This window comes from Myodes glareolus, chromosome X (genome assembly GCF_982192425.1).
Source record: "Myodes glareolus chromosome X, mMyoGla1.1, whole genome shotgun sequence".
Classification (NCBI taxonomy): Eukaryota; Metazoa; Chordata; class Mammalia; order Rodentia; family Cricetidae; genus Myodes; species Myodes glareolus.
In genome coordinates, this window is record NC_142053.1 from 109275548 (window position 1) to 109294358 (window position 18811).

The window sequence follows — 18811 nt, forward strand, 5'->3', positions numbered from 1 at the left end:
TGAAGAATGAACATGGGTGTCAAGAAATTTCCTAGTTGTCTTCTTAAATCAAATTCAGTCTGACCTAGTCACTACTTTCCTGGCAGGTGGAATGTACAGGGGAGAGGGTCCCAATTTCTAGCCATAGGAAAAGGTGGGAATTCCAGGGAATAAGTACACCAGCAATATGAACTTAGAGTTTCTTTGGTCTCCATTCACCATGGCTGCTGCTGTTGACTTACTCATGGTGTAAGAAAGCTTCCGAAGAAAGATAGGTACCCCTTACAATTCTCAGTTGTCTTTGATAAGCTTGGCATCTTACTGTTCTGGGAAGCATCCAAAGCACTTTTCTATCCTACCACTTGGGTAGACTCAGATATCATTTGCTGCCTCTTCTATGGCTGAGAGCAGGCCTACAGGGCTCCTCTGTACTTACAATCCACTGAACCCAATCTAGGGACCCTCAGTCCCCTTGGGACTTTATTCCTTTTTGCTCTATCAACCTTTAGAGAGACTCATTCCAGCTCTACAGGTTTATAGAGTTATGGGTGAGCAACATTTTCTATGGCCGGATAATGCACATTTATTTTTGCTTTGAAGATTTTTTTTATGATTTCTTGAGTCAGTATGCATAGAGTAGAGCATACTTTCAGATTGAGTTTGTGGTTGAGGATGGTCTTAAACTACAGATCCTGCTGCCTCTCCTTCTCTGCGATTACAGAACTGTGGCATTATGCCTGGCAAGACATTTGGCTGATTATTGTGTGCCTTTGTAACCCGAATAGAAGCTTATAGATTGGATTTTTGTTTCTTTTGTACTTTCGTTTCCAAAATATATTTTGTAATGCCAGAAATATATTATAGATGGTGGTTAGGAGTGAAAAAATAAATATACCCAAAGACTGACAGGCACGTGTTGGAATGGACAGGAAATGGGAGGCACCAATGGAGATTTCCAGTGTTATTATCTTATTTTCCCAGCTTTATTCCCATAAATATATGTCATATATTTGTTTCTCCTCCTTTCAATTCCTACTTCTTTTTTTTATTAACATTTTTTCTTTATTTTACATACCGACCACAATTTCCCCTCCTTGCTTCCTACTTCTAAGTGGTTAGTATTTATTAAGTGTTATGGGCTAGTGGTTCTCAAACTGTGAACCCCCAGATAGTTTCATGAGCATCATTTTCACATGCACCTTCTCCAGACCCACTGAATCAGAAACTTGGTTGGTGTTATGTCTAGACTCTCCAAGTAATTCTGATGACTGCTGAAGTTTAAAGATTTATTCATTTTATTTATGTGTATGAGTGGTTTTTTTCTGCAACTGTGTATGTGCAACACATGAATGCTTGGTGCCTGCAAAGTTAAGAATGTGTCAGATTTCCTGAAAGTGGAGTTACAGACAGCTGTGAACTGCTGGTGCTGGGAATTGAACCCAGGGCCTTTGAAAGAGCAGCAAGTGCTCTTCATTGCTGAGCCATTTATCTAGTCTCACACCTAGTACTCTCTAACACAAGTACTAAAGTTTACAAGCCAATTTAAGACTAACAAACTTGCCGATTGTGGTGGCGCACGCCGGTAGAATTTGCTGAAGGAGGTAGAGGCAGAAGGATCAGGCGTTCAAGGCCAGCCTGGGGGAAAAAAAAGACTAACAAACTCATCAAATATAATTTCACACTGAAATCATATGGGGAATTTCAAAAAAAAATGAAAGTGACTGGTCCCACTAGGCAATGTTCTGGGAGTCATTACCAGCTGGTTTCCTGGGAAATAAAGAGTCCTGACTGATGCTACTTTCCCATTTTAGTCTTGTAAACACTCTTACTATTGCCAGCTTGAAGCTACAAACATTAATGGTCCTGAGCAGAGCTTAGAAGACCTGCAGACTACCAGCTCTTAGGAGATTTAGGTGTCAATCTTGCTTCAGACACATTGATCTAGGTTGTGACTTAGTCAGAGGATTTGTTACCACCCCTCCCCATACCAGGTAACTCTAATGTGGAATAGAAATGAAGTGAATTTGTTATGAGCATAATCCATCTCACCCAACCATGAACAAAAGTAACTCCTGCTCCTTTGTTCTAATTACCTCTGTTCTATGGCAGTGAAGAAGCCTGTTCTGCAGGCAAGCCAATGTTTTTTCAAACCAAAAGGAATAGTTGAGTAGGAATATTATGACAGTTGTACTTACCCCAAATTTTCTCTCAAACATGCTTGTGTAAACTCAAGTATGTAAGTTAGAGATAATTTTCCATACGTTTGTGGAAGTTATTAATGTTTTTTATATGTTATAAAAATTAGTCTCCAATATTCTAAAATGTTTCGGTAACATGGTACCTATCTTAGGGTTTTTATTGCTGTGAAGAAACACCATGACAGTAGCAACTCTTAGGACACATTTAATTGGGGTGGCTTGCTTACAGCTTCAGAGGTTCAGGCCATTACCGTCAGGACAGGGAGTATGGAGCCATGCAGGCAACAGGGTGCTGGAGAAGTAGCAGATCCTACTGCCTCTCCTTCTCAAGTTCTGGGATTACAGAACTGTGGCCTTATGCCTAGCAAGACATTTGGTTGATTATTGTGTGCCTTTGTAACCAGAATAGAAGCTTATAGATTGGATTTTTGTTTCTTTTGAACTTTCATTTCCAAATATCTTGCAGATAACAGGAAATGGTCTGTCACACTGAGTGAAGTTTAAGTCAAGGCCCACCTCCACAGTGACACACATTCTTCAACAAGGCCATACCTATTCCAACAAAGCCATACCTCCCAATAGTGCTACCCCTTTGAGGGGCATTTTTCAAGTTGCCACATTCCATTCTCTGATCCCCATTGCTTGTGACTACATCACAATGCAAAAATGCATTCATTCCAACTACATATGTTCCCATAGTCTATAACATTCTCAAACTTGTTTCAAAGGCCAAGGTCTCTTCTGAGACTCATGGCAATCTATTAACTGTAATTAAATCAAAGAGAAGATCACATTCTAATACTCTTCTCTGAAGCCTCTTGAATCACCCCTCACAGTTCAGGTCATTCTTAACACCACTGTCTTCCATGCTCCTACTAGTATGGCCCATTATGCAGTACTTAAAGCATTCAACTGCTTTTCTAATTCACAGTCCCAAGTTCTATATTTCTTCAAACAAACACATGGTCAGGCCTGTCACAGTAATACCCCAGTCCCTGCTACCAACTTCTGTCTTAGGGTTTTATTGCTGTGAAGAAACACCATAAACACAGCAACTCTTATAAAGAAAACATTTAATTGAGGTGGCTCACTTAAAGTTTCAGAGATTCAGTTCATTATAATGGCAGGGAACATGGTGGTATACAGGCAGACATGGGCCTGAATAAGTAGCTGAGTGTCCTACATCTGGCAGGAAACAGAAAATAGTCTGTCATACGGAGTGAAGGTTCATCCAAGGAGACCTCAAAGCCCTCCTCCATAGTGATACATGTCTTCCAACAAGGCCATACCTATTACAACAAGACCATAGCTCTCAATAGTGCTACTCCCATTGGGGTCCAATTTCTTTCAAACCACCACAGTACCTAAACTGAAAATAATAGTGTTTTGTATTCTGAACAGAAGACTGAACAACAATTGGGAAGTCTTATTTTCCTAAAAGACAAAGAAAATGTGGCATTTAAACAAAATTCATCTCGGCATAAAAGGTAGACTATTAGGTGATTTTTTTTCCATTCTGTTTTGCCATTGTCATGCCTGGAAAATACAATTTCTCACATCCTTGAAAAGAAAAATGGCTTAATAAGTGCAACAAATATGTAATTGATTAAAGCTAAAATGAATCATTTATTCTAGTGTGACATTTGAGGGTTTTGTGGATGAGTAAAAATAAAGGTTATTAGGAGTAGGTTATTTTTCATGTACTTATATGAAATCATCACTTAACACAAATATCTTGTTAATTAGTGTCCATTAAACACAAATGAATCTGGGAACCTCACCTATTAGATTGCAGGTGATAGTTATTCAGTTGCTCTTAAGCTAGCGATTCATTGTGAAATATTAATGTTATATGAGAGGAAGGATAATATATGTGGACATATGAAAGTGAATTAACTTATTCTCTCCACTCTTGGGTATCTTCTAAGTTTTCTAAAAAATCCCTTTAAATATTCATTATAGGTATATTGTTTATACGTATTATGCCCAGCAAAAGTGTAAACACAGAAGACAGTTGTAGCTTGCCAGATGCAAGAGAAAAAATATTTTTTCTAACTCACTTATCTACTAGTCCATATTCACAGTTTTCCAGATGAATGATGGTAGCTTCATTCATTCCCATATTCAAAAAAAGGAAGTAAAAATGATTTATGTTATTTTCATGCATGCTTTTCATTCATATAAGTCTGTATCATGTGCATTCATGGTGCTCACAGCGGTCAGAAGAGGTCATCAGATCTGAAACTGGGGATGTGGAAGACTGTAGCTACTATGTGGATGCTGGGAACTGAACTTCCATCTTCCCAGTCATCTCTCTAACCCCATAAAAACAATTTTATTGAGGAAAATTTCAAAATATTACCTGCTACCCTGTGTTCCTTAATTGGTATAGTATGCATATTTTTCCTGTTTTGTTATTTCATACTTAATGTCAACTTAATATAAATCAGAACTGTGCTGCCTATGGTGATTACAGTGAAGTCTGTTCTTTCAATAATAAAACTTGACTGAGTCTACTGAATGCTTGGATGGGCTGAATACCGGTGTCATGGTAGTAGACAAAGGCAATAAGGTCTCAGACCTGGTTTACTGTACATCTACTTATGGGATGATAAGGTGACTTAGATAAACACTTTACAAAGAACACAGATCAGAGTCTCAAAAGTTTTGGTGTTCTCTATTTTTGTACTTATCAGCAAATAAAATTGACTCTTATCATCTGTTTCTGAAGATTTTTGCTTTTCTTATGTCTTGGTTTGTCTACTGCTATAGTCTGATTCTTTGTACCCCAACAATTTCATGTTAAATCTATCAACCTAACTTTAAAAAATGTGTGAGAGCGATTAACTAAAGAAGGTTGGTACTGGGGCTAGAGCAGTAGTTCAGTGGTTAAGAGCACCGGCTGCTCTTGCAAATGAGCAGTTTCAATTCCTACTACCTACATGGCAGCTCACAACCATGTGTAATTTCAGTTATTAGGGACCCAACTTCTCTTTGTATCTGTGAGCACTTCGTGCATGTGGTGCAATACATAAATGCATGAAAACACTCATACATATAAATTAAAAATAAATAATCTTTTCTTTAAAGAAGTATGTTTATAGTTAGGTGATAGTGGCAGAGGATTATGATTGGAGTATGCAAGGTATGGGCTTGTTCAAAGGTGGGAAGACAGCAAATGTTCAAAAGCAAAAGTGAGAGCACTTATATTAAATATTTTAAAACTGTTGTCCTTGGCCAGAGTAATCCATAACAGAAGAGGGATGGGTCTGAGTTTGAATAGATAGTTGCAGCTCTTGTAGAACTAATTTTTTGTGTAGACTGTGGTAGCCTCTGTTTTTATGGTTCTTGGTAAATCTTATGCTATCCACTATCAGAAAATTAAGAATGAGGACCCTATCTTCACAATCTTCCAACAATCAGTTGCTTATCTTGTTATGGTTAACACAGTGTTTGGAATTTGTTTCTGATCACTTCCCTGTTTCATTCACAAAACATAACTCCCCAAGGTGGATTAAGAGGTGGACTCTTAGGAAGAAAATTTGATCAAGAGGGTAGGACCTGCAATAAAGGGATTATTGCCCGTATAAAGGAAGCCTGAGGGAAATGTTTGCTTCTCTGCTACCTGAGGATGTAGCAGGAAAGCAGCATCTTTAAAATGGATTACAGTGCCTTAAAAGATACATATATTGCTGATGCCTTGCTTGATCTTGTAAATAGGAGAAATAAAATCTCATTGTTTTAAAATTACCCATTACAAGGCACTTTATTATAAATAGATCATAACAGTTACCTTGAATATTATAGTGCAATATTTTGTTAATTCTTTGAGAATGTTATGCAATATATTTTGAATATATTCACCTTCTACTCTCCCGCGCAACTTCTCCCAGATTTATCCTCACCTCTTACATCCCCTCCCCCCAACTTCGCATCCATTTTATATATGAGAGAAATGAACTTTTAGGGGTTGTTATGTGACTTTCAGGTCACAGTCAGTCTGGTCTACATGACAGACCAATAGGTTTGTTACAAATTTGTATCAAATAAGACACATTACTATTTGAGGGAGTTTTTGAGATGCTGGTTGAGTGACACTTGTATTTTGTTGTTTGTAGTTAGCCAAGATGTCTAGATTAATGATTTCTCTACTTGACAGCTTATAAATAGTGCCTGCTATATGCTAATAACTATTCTAGAGGTCATTAATGCATGGTATAAAGTAAATGTATTGCGTATGCTCTAAAAGTTAGAAGGTATGTGTGGTGGTTTTATTGATTGCCGATTTGATAGGATCTAGAATTATCTAAGAGACATATCCCTGGACATGTGTGTCAAACATTTTCTAGATTGAGTTAACTGAGATAAGAAGACCCAGTCAGTGGGCTAGGACAAAATTGAAAACAAACAAATAAATAAAAGAACAATCTGAGTGCCAGCATTCATCCTTCTTTGAGTCCTGAGTTTGGTTGCAATGTAACCAACAGCTTCATGTTCCTGCCATACTTTCTCCAGTATAATAGACTGTATCTTTAAGATGTACATAAGAATAAACCCTTCCTTTGATAGGTTGCTTTTGTAAGGTATGTTGTGACTGCAATGAGAAAAGTAACTAATGTAGTGTGAGTATGTAATTGTGTCATATTGTATGCTGTAGGTGGACAATCCTTGTGCAAGGGAACCTCATACAGATTGAGGGAAAGAAGTGGGAATCTACAGGGGAAAGAGTACATTTAATGTGCAATAAAGGTTGATGTTCTTCTGAGCCATCCAAGTACAGACATATGGAAGACAGTTAGATTTTCTGTTATCTATTGATGCATGCCAAACCACCCTGAAGCTTAATGACTTATAAAAACAAGTTTATTATTTCTTGCATTTCAGTGGCTTTTTTGGACAAGTCCAATGCTAGTTTTGCCTTCTCTCTCTTCTGATTATATTCATCTGAGACATGGTTCATCAGAAAGTTCTGGAAAATCTTAGGAGCTTATTAGTGATTTCCAGATATGAACACTTCTTCAAATGGTCTCTTCTTCAAATGCAATAGATAGGCTTTATTTCGTGTAGAATGTTCTCCAGGCAGATGACAAGGTGATGTGTTTAAAACTGTGTCTCCTTAAGCCCCAGATGTTAAAGATACAGTACATCATTTTCACCATAAGACCAGCCCAGATCTGTGGGACCAAGAAGTAGAGTCATTCTTTTAATGACAAGATCAAAAAAAAAATACCCTTGCATGAGGTCTTCTCACACAAACTAGGGAGAATTCATAGGCAGAGTTTGTAATGTGTCATTGATTCATAGCTTCTTCTAAATAGAGTAGAGTAACTTGGGTACTAGAAATCTGGAAGAGTTCAAGAAGTGATCTAGAGGCTAAATCCTGACTATACACCACAATGTGAAAACCAGGGAGCAGTTTGTCATTTACTCCATTTGCAATAAGGTGGCATTTGATTGGATACAGTTATCCTACAAACTTAGGTGGGAAAATTTTGCCCCATGGTGAAACAAAGCTGACTGTATACCATGGATTGAGGAATTCAACCTCACATTCTGAAGTGAGTTCATAACAACACCAGCCAGACTTGGAAGGAACAAGCATAGGACCAAACTAGTCCCTCTGAATGTGGGTGACAGTTGCATGGCCAGGGCAGACTGAGGGGCCACGGGTAGTGGCACCAGGATTTATCCCTACTACAAGTACTGGCTTTTTGGGAACCTATTATCTTTGGAGGAATACTTTGCTCAGCCTACATATAGTACAGAGAGCCTTGGACCTTCCCCAAAGCAATGTGCTTTACACTCTCTGAGGATTGGATGGGGGTGGGGTGGTAGGGTATGTAAAGGGAATAGAGGAGGGGAGGGAGTGGTAACTTGGATTGTTATGTATAATGAAAAAAGATTGTTGTTGAGGATCATTGTGATTTCATAAAGTAGTGGTTATAGATTCTCCTCCAATATTCTTGACTTCCTTCTCACTGAGTAGTTAGATTTGCAGTGCAGGAATGGATTCTCTCTCTTTTTTAGTGGGTCTTAATTCCAATTAAAGCACTGTTGGTTACTGCCAAGGCATGGGTACCACTACTGTATCCTTAAGGATATGGTGCAATGCTTGTCACTGATGTGGTTTATAGGTGTCTTAGCAGGATATGACTTTTGGTTGCCTCTCTCCTTTGGAAGCTTGCATGGTACCTTCTGGTAAAATAAAAGCTGTTCTTCAGGGAGGAAACTTTCAGCTCAGGGGTCTCAAAATCATGTTTCTGAAGTGTGTGGTATCTTCATCAATAGAGACTTACATTTAACCTCTGGTGAACAACCAAGGGCAACAGGAATAGGCTGTATATTATGGGGAGTCTCTTGCACAGTCCAGCCCAACAATTCAAAAGATGGCTCCCTAAGACAGCCAGGGCTTTTACACAGAGAAATCCTGTCTCAAAATAACTACAATAACAACAACAACAACAAAAACAAAAACAAACAAACAAAAAAGAGAGCTCCTCATGTCTTTGAAGTAGTCTTTGACTCTTGGGGGGAACATTGTTAGCCCAGATGAGTAAAGTCCATTGAAACTATACTTGTATATTTATACAAAATTACATGCATTATAGCTTTGGGGATATTTTTTTAAAGTTGTAAGTGTGGCTCCTTATGACTTCTTCAGAACCCTGACTGTGATTTTAACCTCCTCTCTCCTTCTATATTTACTTTCTTCCCCTTCCCCAAGGAGCCACCCCACTTTCTGCATTTCCATGATCAGATCACTTGTACCTTGAGATTCCTCTCTCTACTGCTTTCCAACATCATCTGACAATGGTCCTGATTTCTAAACTTACCCTAGGCTGTGTACTCACATCTTAGGATTAGGAACTGGGATCCTCAGGTGAGAAAGAACATGGGACATTTGTCTTTCTGGGTCTGCATTACCTCCATCAACATGCTCTTTTCTAGTTCCATTATTTTACCTACAATGTTTATGATTTCACTTGTAAGAAAATAGCTTAATATTGACATCTGGGCAATATAAAATGAATTTCTATGCTAAATATTAAATTCTATCTTTTAGGTATGTATGTATTACAGCTTTCTCATGGCATGGGTATTTAATGTAATGTTTTTGTGTTCAGCAAAATCTTGTTAAAAAACTATGTATCATGACTCTTCGATCTATTATTTCTTTGTTTTGAGATTATTTTAAGTCCAAGAGCAATATTCCGTAGAGCCTACTTATATTTTTCATGTCTGCCTTCCATTTTCTTTGGAAAAATTGTGCATATATACCTGTGTATTTGTGTGTGCATGTGTGTGCTTGTGTCTGTATTGAGATTTCTGGTTTGGCCACTCATTTCTGCTGGGCCAGCCCATTGTTTAATTACCTGTATTAAAAAGTTCACTTTTTTGATAAAACTGTGCATCAAATTCCTGGAAAAGTTTACCATACCAGCTATAACCAGGGCCACTTAGAGGTAAAATTGTAATTGATTCACCAACACACGAATTAGTAAAGCCAGTATATTCAATGCCATTTTCTTTCAAGTCTGAAACTTAGGGGGAAATTGAATGAACAGACAATAATATATCAGCCAGCTTATCAAGAAGGAACAATGACAGTCTAATCTTGTCAGCTATTTCAGTGACTCTATATAGTTCCTGGAGAACTGGGACACACACAAACCTTATTAGAGACAGGGTCTATCCTTGGCTTGTGTTTTGATCACCAAAGACCAACCTGTATCTGCCTTCCTAGCTCTAGAATTACAAGTATATCTGCCCCCATCCTATATATATATATATATATATATATATATATATATATATATATATACACACACACACACACACACACACACACACACACACACACACACATATACATATACGTGTGTCTGTGTGTGTGTGTGTGTTCTGGGGGTCCAAATGCAGACCCTCATGCTTTCACAGCAAATCCTTTATCAATTGAATTGTTTCCCCAGATGTGAGCTTCCATAATTTCATCCGCTAAATGTCATTATGGTTTACAATCCTTAGAAGAGCTGTACCTGAATACAATAGCAAATTCCCCCCTTCCCAGGCCGTACCTGCCAAGATCTACAGGGTATATTTTTCTGCATCATTCAAGTAAGAAAGCAGAGGAGAAAGTGAGGTGAAGCTGTCTTGCCACCCTCTTCACATAAACAAGCCATCAATTAGTTAAATGCTTGGCTAAGCAGACACAGGAATACATTTATATCAGCTAAGTTCCACAAGCAATGCGTTCTTTACTAGCATGGGTCATCGTTCATAAACCCACAGTGCATATATTTACATTAATTAAAACCCAAGCTGATAGTCTTTTGCTGCCTCCCCCATCCCCTGCATCTTTTAAAAATAAGTGTCCTCTGTGAAACCAAGAAGTACTGATGCTTAGGGGGGAAATGCAATGCAAAGAAAAATTCTTATTTTCAGCCTTTTCATCCAGAGATTGAAATATGTACTGATAATTCCACCAAGGTCCTCTTTCCTCCAGTATGTGTTTTGTCGTTTTTGTGAATTTGTGCTTAGCTTTGGTTCATCTAGAAGGTTCGATATGTGTTGCTGGGGATGAATCACAAGTTCTTAAACATTAGCTAAGTGCTCTATTGTCAAGCCACACCTCTGTCCTCAGTTTGGAAGGATTTTCATATAAATTTTAGAGTGCAAGGGTTTAATCTCCTTGATATCTTCCTTAGAGACTGCTTATCCTGTCTTAGTTCCAACTGATAGGCACTCAGGCAGTGTGACTTTTAAAGACATACACACCAGTCTAGTGTTCTTCAGAATATAAATAGAAGCATTGAGAAGACTCTTGTAGCTTTCTAAATTGACTTCTCTGAACCAAGGGAGAAATTAAGTCGGGCTGAGGTGCCTATCTTTGGCTAATTAGATCTTGCAGGGTTTTCTCTAAAATGGTGGGTCTCCTAGGATAAGTCAAAGAAAGATTCTCTTTAAATTCCCTGAAAACCAGGAAGGCACAGTTTTCTGACGATTCTAAATTATTCTCTAGTAGGACTGCATATTGAAAGGACTGCATCTAGGTAGATAACAGAAATAGAGGGAAAGAGAAAAGAGTGTGTGAATGCTTGTATCCACTAGCAACAGAGCTTGAAAGATAGTTGGGATTTTTAAGAGGCCCAAGCTCTCTTGTCATTTTTGCCTAGAGAAATACTCCAATTTAAATTAGACTGCCAGGCGAGATGGCACACACCTATGTTCCCAGCACTCAGGAAAGAGAGGCAAGAGGCTTGCTGCAAGTTTAAGGCCTGTCTGATCTATATAGTGAGTTAAAAGTCAGGCAGGAATATATAAAAGAAGAAATAATCATTAAAGCTATATTCTATAGTTTTATGGAATGGTAATACATAAAAACTCTGAACAGCAAATAAATATATTGGGGAGAAAGACTTTTGAAAGACACTTACTTTCTTTGACTTTGAGTTGTGGTGAATTCCCAGACAGACAGTCATCACATGATAGATAATCATTGAGTCTAATTGCATACTTCAAATGATTTGAGTCTGATGTGCATTCATTTCTGTCTCTATCTTTATCTCTCTCTCTCATGAATGCATGTGCACATGCATGCACACACACACTCACTTATATACACACATGTTCTGAAAGGGATAAACACTCATATTATAGGTTTAGCCTTAAAACATATTGCAATATTAAGCATCAGAGCTATATAAAATTACATCTCAAATTCTGCCAATATGTTTCTCCTCTATGAGTCAGAGAGTATGTCATTATCACACATGCACTTTAGCAAACATTCATTCGGCATGATGGCTCAGTGGGCGATGGCTCAGTGAACTCCAAAACCTGAGTTCACTGCCTTGGGCCAAGATTTGGAACTGAAAAACAAGTCCTGCAAGTTGCCCTCTGACCTCCACACATGAGCTGTGTGTGGCACAAGGATGCCCCTCCTCTGTAGACGTATAAATGGATAAATAATGTAAGCATAAAAAAACATTTTCTTTAATAAAGGTCTGATGATATAGGGGCATTTCATGGTCAAACAGGTTAGGCAACATTTAACGTCTCAGATCTTAAGTACATACCTATAGCATACATAGAGCACTTCCAAGAACAAGACAGAAAGAATGGAAGTTTGAGTACAGCCTGAAATGCAGAGTGACTGTTGAACCAGTCAGGGCTATGCTGCAAAGTCTCAGCACAAAAAGCAAGAGCCCAGCAGAGTGGAACATGCTCACTTTTAGTCCCAACACTTGGGAGAGAGGGGGAGGGGGGAGGTGGATCTCTGCGAGTTTGAGATCAACCCATACTATACAGTAAGCTCTAGGCCAATTGGAGCTACACAATGATACTTTGTCTTAAACAATCAAAAACCACCAAAAAATAAATAAATAAAACCCCACAACATTACCAACCAAACGAAAAAAATCCCAAACACTACAGCAAAAACCTAACAAATGAAATTTTAAGATGTGATGTGTTAATGAAAGTCATTTTGAATACAGGTAGACAATTCTGTAGAGACTGTGCCCCATGACCACTAGATTAGTGATTTGACGATGGTCTAGCATGGACACTAAAGGTAACAGCCCATACATGAATCTAACACGGAATTCCTGAAGCAGCATGAGGCCACCAAGCTTCTGCAGCGCCAGAGCTCACGCCAAGGTACGTCTCTCTACACCCACAAGCGGCCATCCTGTCATTGGCTTCTTCACTCCCACAATGCCCGGAATAGAAAACACCTCAGAGGGACAAACTGTTCACTGAGTCATTTTGAAAATGTCATTGCAAATGTAAGCAGCTTTGGCCTTCGATAAGAAACAAAGGAACAGAATGGAGTGTTAATATTGACGATAATTTAAGGAGCTCAATTTATCCCCAGGGGCTCCATTCATCAAATGCCACTACAACTTTATTGCATATTCACAAGAAATCATTATAGTTTTTGCAGTTTTTTGAATTCTATTATCCAGGGTCATAAAATCCCTCGTAATCAGAAATCATGACTGTAAGTCCAGTCTGATTAAAGGGAATGACAGATGACTGGAGGTCTTAGAGATGATGTTTTTTTGCTTCCCACTACTTCGCATATTAAAGATGATTATATGATTATTAAAGGAAATCCACACAACTGCGTCCATGAGCCTGTATCATAAATAAAGTTAGTGGTAGGTGATTTGCATTTTTGTCTTCTACTGTTTGCATGCAATTTCATGAATGGCCTCCATCCCAAAGGCGCTACAACTCTTTACTTCACACCCTTTACAAAAAAAAAGGAAAAGCTCACCAGTCACTCCCAAATTCATAACCAAGTTCATGAGTCAGATTCCTCCCTGTTAATAATTTGGAACCTATTATTTTCATCACACTAAGAAGCAGGAATAGTCACTACTTCCTCCACATGAGAATGCCTGTGACTATTTGTTTAGAAAATGACTCTATGTATTTATTAAAGTTTTTATTTATTTTACTATGTCATTATTATTGTGCTTCCTGAGTCATTTTTTCCACCTTATTTTTTTGATACAGGGTCTCTCACTAAACCTGGGGGTCATAGTTTCAGCTTGGGTTGACCTGCATATGAGTTCTAAGCATCCTTTGAGGTCTACTCTGTCACGACTTAGATTAAACATACTGACCATAGCACCCGAATTTTTAATGTGACTTCTGGGGGAATCAAATTTAGATTCTCTTGTTTTCAAGGCAAGCACTTTAGAAACTTAACTATTTTCCCAACCCTTATGGATACTTATTCTATATTTTCTTATTTGTTTTAATTTGAGGCCTTACTATGTAACCCTGGCTGGCTTGGAACTCCCTATGTAGAACGGCCTGGCCTCAAACTTGTTCCTCTGCCTCCTGAGTGCTGGGATTAAGGCTGTACAACCATGTCCAGCACCTTAAAAATAGGATCTCCCAAGTTCTTGTTAGTGTTGTTTTTATTTTATTTATTAGATGTCATGTATTAAAACAGTAATATTCCAGAGAGGGGGGAGAAAGAAAGAGAGAGACATAGAGAGAGAGGTGAAGTAATTTTTTATGATAACAGAACATATACACATTTGGCCTTTTGGTGAAATTTATTTGCCAGAAAAGATGATCCCATAATACTTCTGCTGGAGTCAGCATCTGCCCTCCTCTTTGTCGATTCTGTGTTTGGTCCCAGTGAAGCCCGTTGTTCACTTCTTGTCTGTGATACTGAAACCTGGCCTACTCAGCACCACACAGAAGTCTGGGAAGACCACAGATCCCAAAACTTAGGTCTAATTTGGTGTGTTCTCAAATCTCAAAACCAAAGTTTCCAGTATCTAAGAAGTGATTTTTCTGGAGCTCATATTCCAACACTTTCAAATCTTTCTCCAGATTTCATCTGTCTTGGCTCTGTGAACTACAGAGTGAACTGCAATCTTTTCATGTCTCCTGATGCCAAAGGACCTAGCACTGTATCTAGCTTTGGAAAATACTTTGTTCTGGCCTGTGAACTATTGCAAAACCTTGGCTGCCTGGCTCTGTCTTTGCTCCCCCTACACAGATATTGAGGCAGAGTCAGTAGATACAAAGTTCCCACATGGGGTTCTCCTTTTCACCTTAAATTTGGCCCAGAAATGGAGCCCAGAAAGAGAGACAGTATCAATATATTTTTGATGCCTTGTCTAGTCCAGATTGACCAGAGTGACCGCCTCACAAGAAAGCATAAAATAAAACAAGGCTAAAATGTGTTTGCCATATGACATGATAAATAAAATGACGAGAATCCCGGCCATGCTATGACAACAGTGTAGTGTGTGCAGAGGCATTCACCCTGCCTTGTGACTTGGTGTACACGCTACCCTCTCTGCTCACACCATTCCTTCTCCTTGTACTTTAGGAAGAGTGTGGGATATTTGGCACCTCTTGGTGTTTTCTCTATATCTCAACAACAACAGGAGTGATAGCCATGCCAACAAGCATTCTGAAACATCTGAGAAAGATGCATCTGTCTTGTATGAGAGAAACCTTTTTATCCTCCCAATTGTTAAAAAAAAAACTACCAAGAATTAAAAGGCAGCGGTTTTGTAATTAGTTTTTTTTTTGGGAGGGGGGAAAGAAATACTTCAGAAGTTCTCATAATCCACTCTGTTGGTTTCAAGTTTATATTTTATTTAATTTTTATGGGTTAGATTCAAAGAATTATAGGGATTCAAGCATATTTCATGAGCACATGGTAAAATAGAAGCACAGAGTATATCTAATGTATTCAGTGAGGTCACTATTAGACTAGTACCAAAATCACACAATGACATTACAAGAAAACTAGTGTTCAGTATTTCATCAGCATACACACAGAAATCCTAAAAACAGCCTCAACAGGTTGAAATACTATGTAAATGTAGTTATCTACCATAACTAAATGGGATTTATCCAAGTTATGCAGAGAAGGCTCAATATTTGAAAATCATTCAATGTAATCTGTCACAATAAACAGACTAATGAAGAATATTGAATGATCACATCAATAGATTAAAAAGTGTATTCGACAAAACCCAAAACCCATCCATGATAAGAATTTCAGTGAACTTGAAATAGAGTACTCTTTCAACCCAATAAGAAATGTTTATTTTTAAAAATCTTTGCTTTGTTACTACGATCAGGATCAGTACAGTGTTTCTTTCCAATACCACTTTTAAACACTATGCTAGAAAATCCTAGATAAGCCAATAAGACAAGAAATGGGGGAAGAAAGAAATCTGTGTTTACAGGTAATGCACCTATCTGCTTAGAAAATCCAAAGAATCAGCGAAAAGACTGCTGTAATCAGGATAGTGTGAAAAAGTTAATATTTCCCCTGTGCATCAGCAATGAATGTTTTGAAATTAAAAGCAGAACAATACTATTGATATCAGCTACATAAAAAGAACAACACTTAAATAGAACAATGTATGCAATATTTATATAATGTTATCTATTAATCATATGCGAGAACTACAAACTGGGGATGAAACAAAGAGCAGATAAATGGAGATATGTTTGATGTGTATGCCCTAAAAGACTTAATGTTGTTATGATATCAGTTCTTCTCAACCTGATCCATAGATTCAGTTCGGACCCATTCTGATTCCCAGCAGCTTATTTCTCGCATGTCAATGTCCTGAAGTTTATATAGTGAAGTAAAAGACCCAACACAAAGGACAAAGTCAGAGAACTGGCAACATCCAGCCTGAAGACTATCACAAAAATACAATAGTCAAAATGTATGACATTGACAAATGAATACACAAATCACAAATTAAACGGATCAGAAAAGTGAGTTCAGAAATGACTCACATCAATATGGGCAACTGATTTTTGACAAAGAAGCTAAGCAATGCCATACTTCAAAACTAATCATTCCATTTATTTACTTAGTGATGCATGCATATCCACAAATAAAATAAAATTTCTAAGCATGAATTTTATATCCTTCACCAAAGCAGCAAAAATATGAGCTGAATTAAACATTAAATGAAAAACTGGCTGGACATAGTGGCATATGCCTTTGTTTCCCACACTTGAGAGGCAGGGAGAGGTAGATCTCCTTGAGTTAGAGGCCATCATGGTCTACACAGTGATTTCCAGACCAGCCAAGACTACAGTGAGATTCTGTTTCAACAGAAACAAGCAAAACAACAACAAAAAAGTGCAAAATTGTAAGTCTGCTAGAAGACCTAGGTAATTTGCGGTATGCTGAAGAGAAAACAACACAATACATGAAAGAGAAATTGATATTATACTCATTTAAATTAATGACTTCATTTCTGTAAAAGACACTATCAAGAGCATCAGAAGATAGACCACAGCCAGAAAAAGATATTTACAAAAGACATACGCGATAAAGGGCAGTTACCTAAAATGTACAAAGAACTCTTAGAATTCAGCAGTAAGAAAATTACCTAATTTTAAAAATAGGCCAAGGACTTCAACAAAAATAACTTAATGAAGAAGACAGAATACCAGCAAGATGGCTTGGGAGGAGGAGTGCTTTCTGCCAAGCTTGATGATCTGAGTAGGAGCCAAGGAACCCACACAGAAAGAGAGAACTAACTCCTGTAAGGTATCCTCTGACCTCCACACACACCTCCAATAAATAAATAAACATTTAAAAAAGAAGACAGATAGCAAATGAGCATAGGAGACTCCGGTTAATATGATACCAGAGGAAGGAAGATACAATAGAAATACCACACCACTGCACACTATTAGAATGGCCAAATTTCAGAGCACAGACAGCACAAATGTTGGCAAAGACATGGAGCAACAGGAACTGTCATTGTTTGTGGGAACAGCGATTGAATAGCTTCACAGTTTCTTGCAATACTGGATATACACTTAGCAGAGAATCTAATATCATTCTTTAGTATTGTCTTAATGGGGTTAAAAACCTATGACTCTCCGCAAATTTGAACATAGATGTCTATAATGTCTTCATTTGTAGTGATTAGAATCTGGGTGCAACAAAATTAGAGTGTGAATTGGTAAAGTTCTATATAGAGGCCATGAAATACTATTCACACCTAAACAGAAATGAGCTTAAAAAACAGTGAATTTGCTTGAACAAATCATAACTATGTATTATTGAACAAAAATGCTCATCTGAAAAGGTTATAATATTGTATCATAAGACTTGGAAATGCAAAAGTGTTGAGATGATAGAAAAATAGTACTGGTTGTTATAAAGAAGAAAAGAGAGATAATTCCAAAGAACTCAGTATATTTTAGAGGAATTTAAGTATTCTGTATGATGCTGCAGTGATGGACAGATATTATGCGTCTGTCCACATCTATAGGTTATACACCAAGAGTAAGCCTTAATGTAAACTTTGGGCATTGGATGAGAATGTTGTGGCAGCTCATTTATTGTAATAAATATACTATGATGGTATTATGGGGCTTGATGATTGGCAAACGTTCAGTGTATGTGAGGATAGTGAGTAGATAGATGTCTCTCTACCTTCCATTCAGCTTTGCAATGTACCTAAAACTGCTTGAAAATATAAAGTCCATGCAGTAATGATTGGATGGTTACGAATTAACTGCTGTTACTAAAGAGTTTTCTCATAAACCTTAGCTTGTTTAGTTTTCATTTAAATAATCTGTCTCTTCTCTGTAGGCTGAAGTAACTGCATCACACTGAAAACAGAACCAAATTTTTGGCATCTTAATCAAAGCTTTGTTCTGAGTCCCACACAGGTATTGCTGTGAAAGGCCTCTATACCACTGGGTATCATATGGACATCCATGATGATTTAACGACTGCAACTTTGTCATTCCTGTTGATGGGAAATGTGCTACTGTCCAGTAATTAATAAGTGCTTTGTAGGCATGCTCAGAACTATCAACAAAATAGCATCTGATAATCAGAAAACATGTACAAAGACATGTTTTGTCCTTATTGTCCTTGGAGTTAGGTTTGATGTAGTATGGAAGGTTGTATGGTGCTTTGAAGATCATTTCTTGAGCTTATGAATTGTGTTTAAAAGAATAATCGACTTCCTTCCCATCTGTTTGCAATCCTAAAGAATATAGTATGTCTGGACTCAGTCTTTTGTTTTTATAGGATATGTCAAGTGTTGATTTTTATCAACACTTTAGTGTCCCTCAAAGGTACTTGGAGGGTTTGTTAT

At 37.7% G+C, this 18811-nt stretch overlaps 1 protein-coding gene and 1 pseudogene across 5 annotated transcripts in view; one reads left to right on the forward strand and one right to left on the reverse strand.

Moving 5' to 3' along the window:
• Frmpd4 (FERM and PDZ domain containing 4) overlaps positions 1-18811 on the forward strand; it is a 930349-nt gene that overhangs the window by 343903 nt on the left and 567635 nt on the right. The window lies entirely within an intron of this gene.
• LOC125408160 (large ribosomal subunit protein uL5 pseudogene) lies at positions 14294-14777 on the reverse strand (annotated as a pseudogene).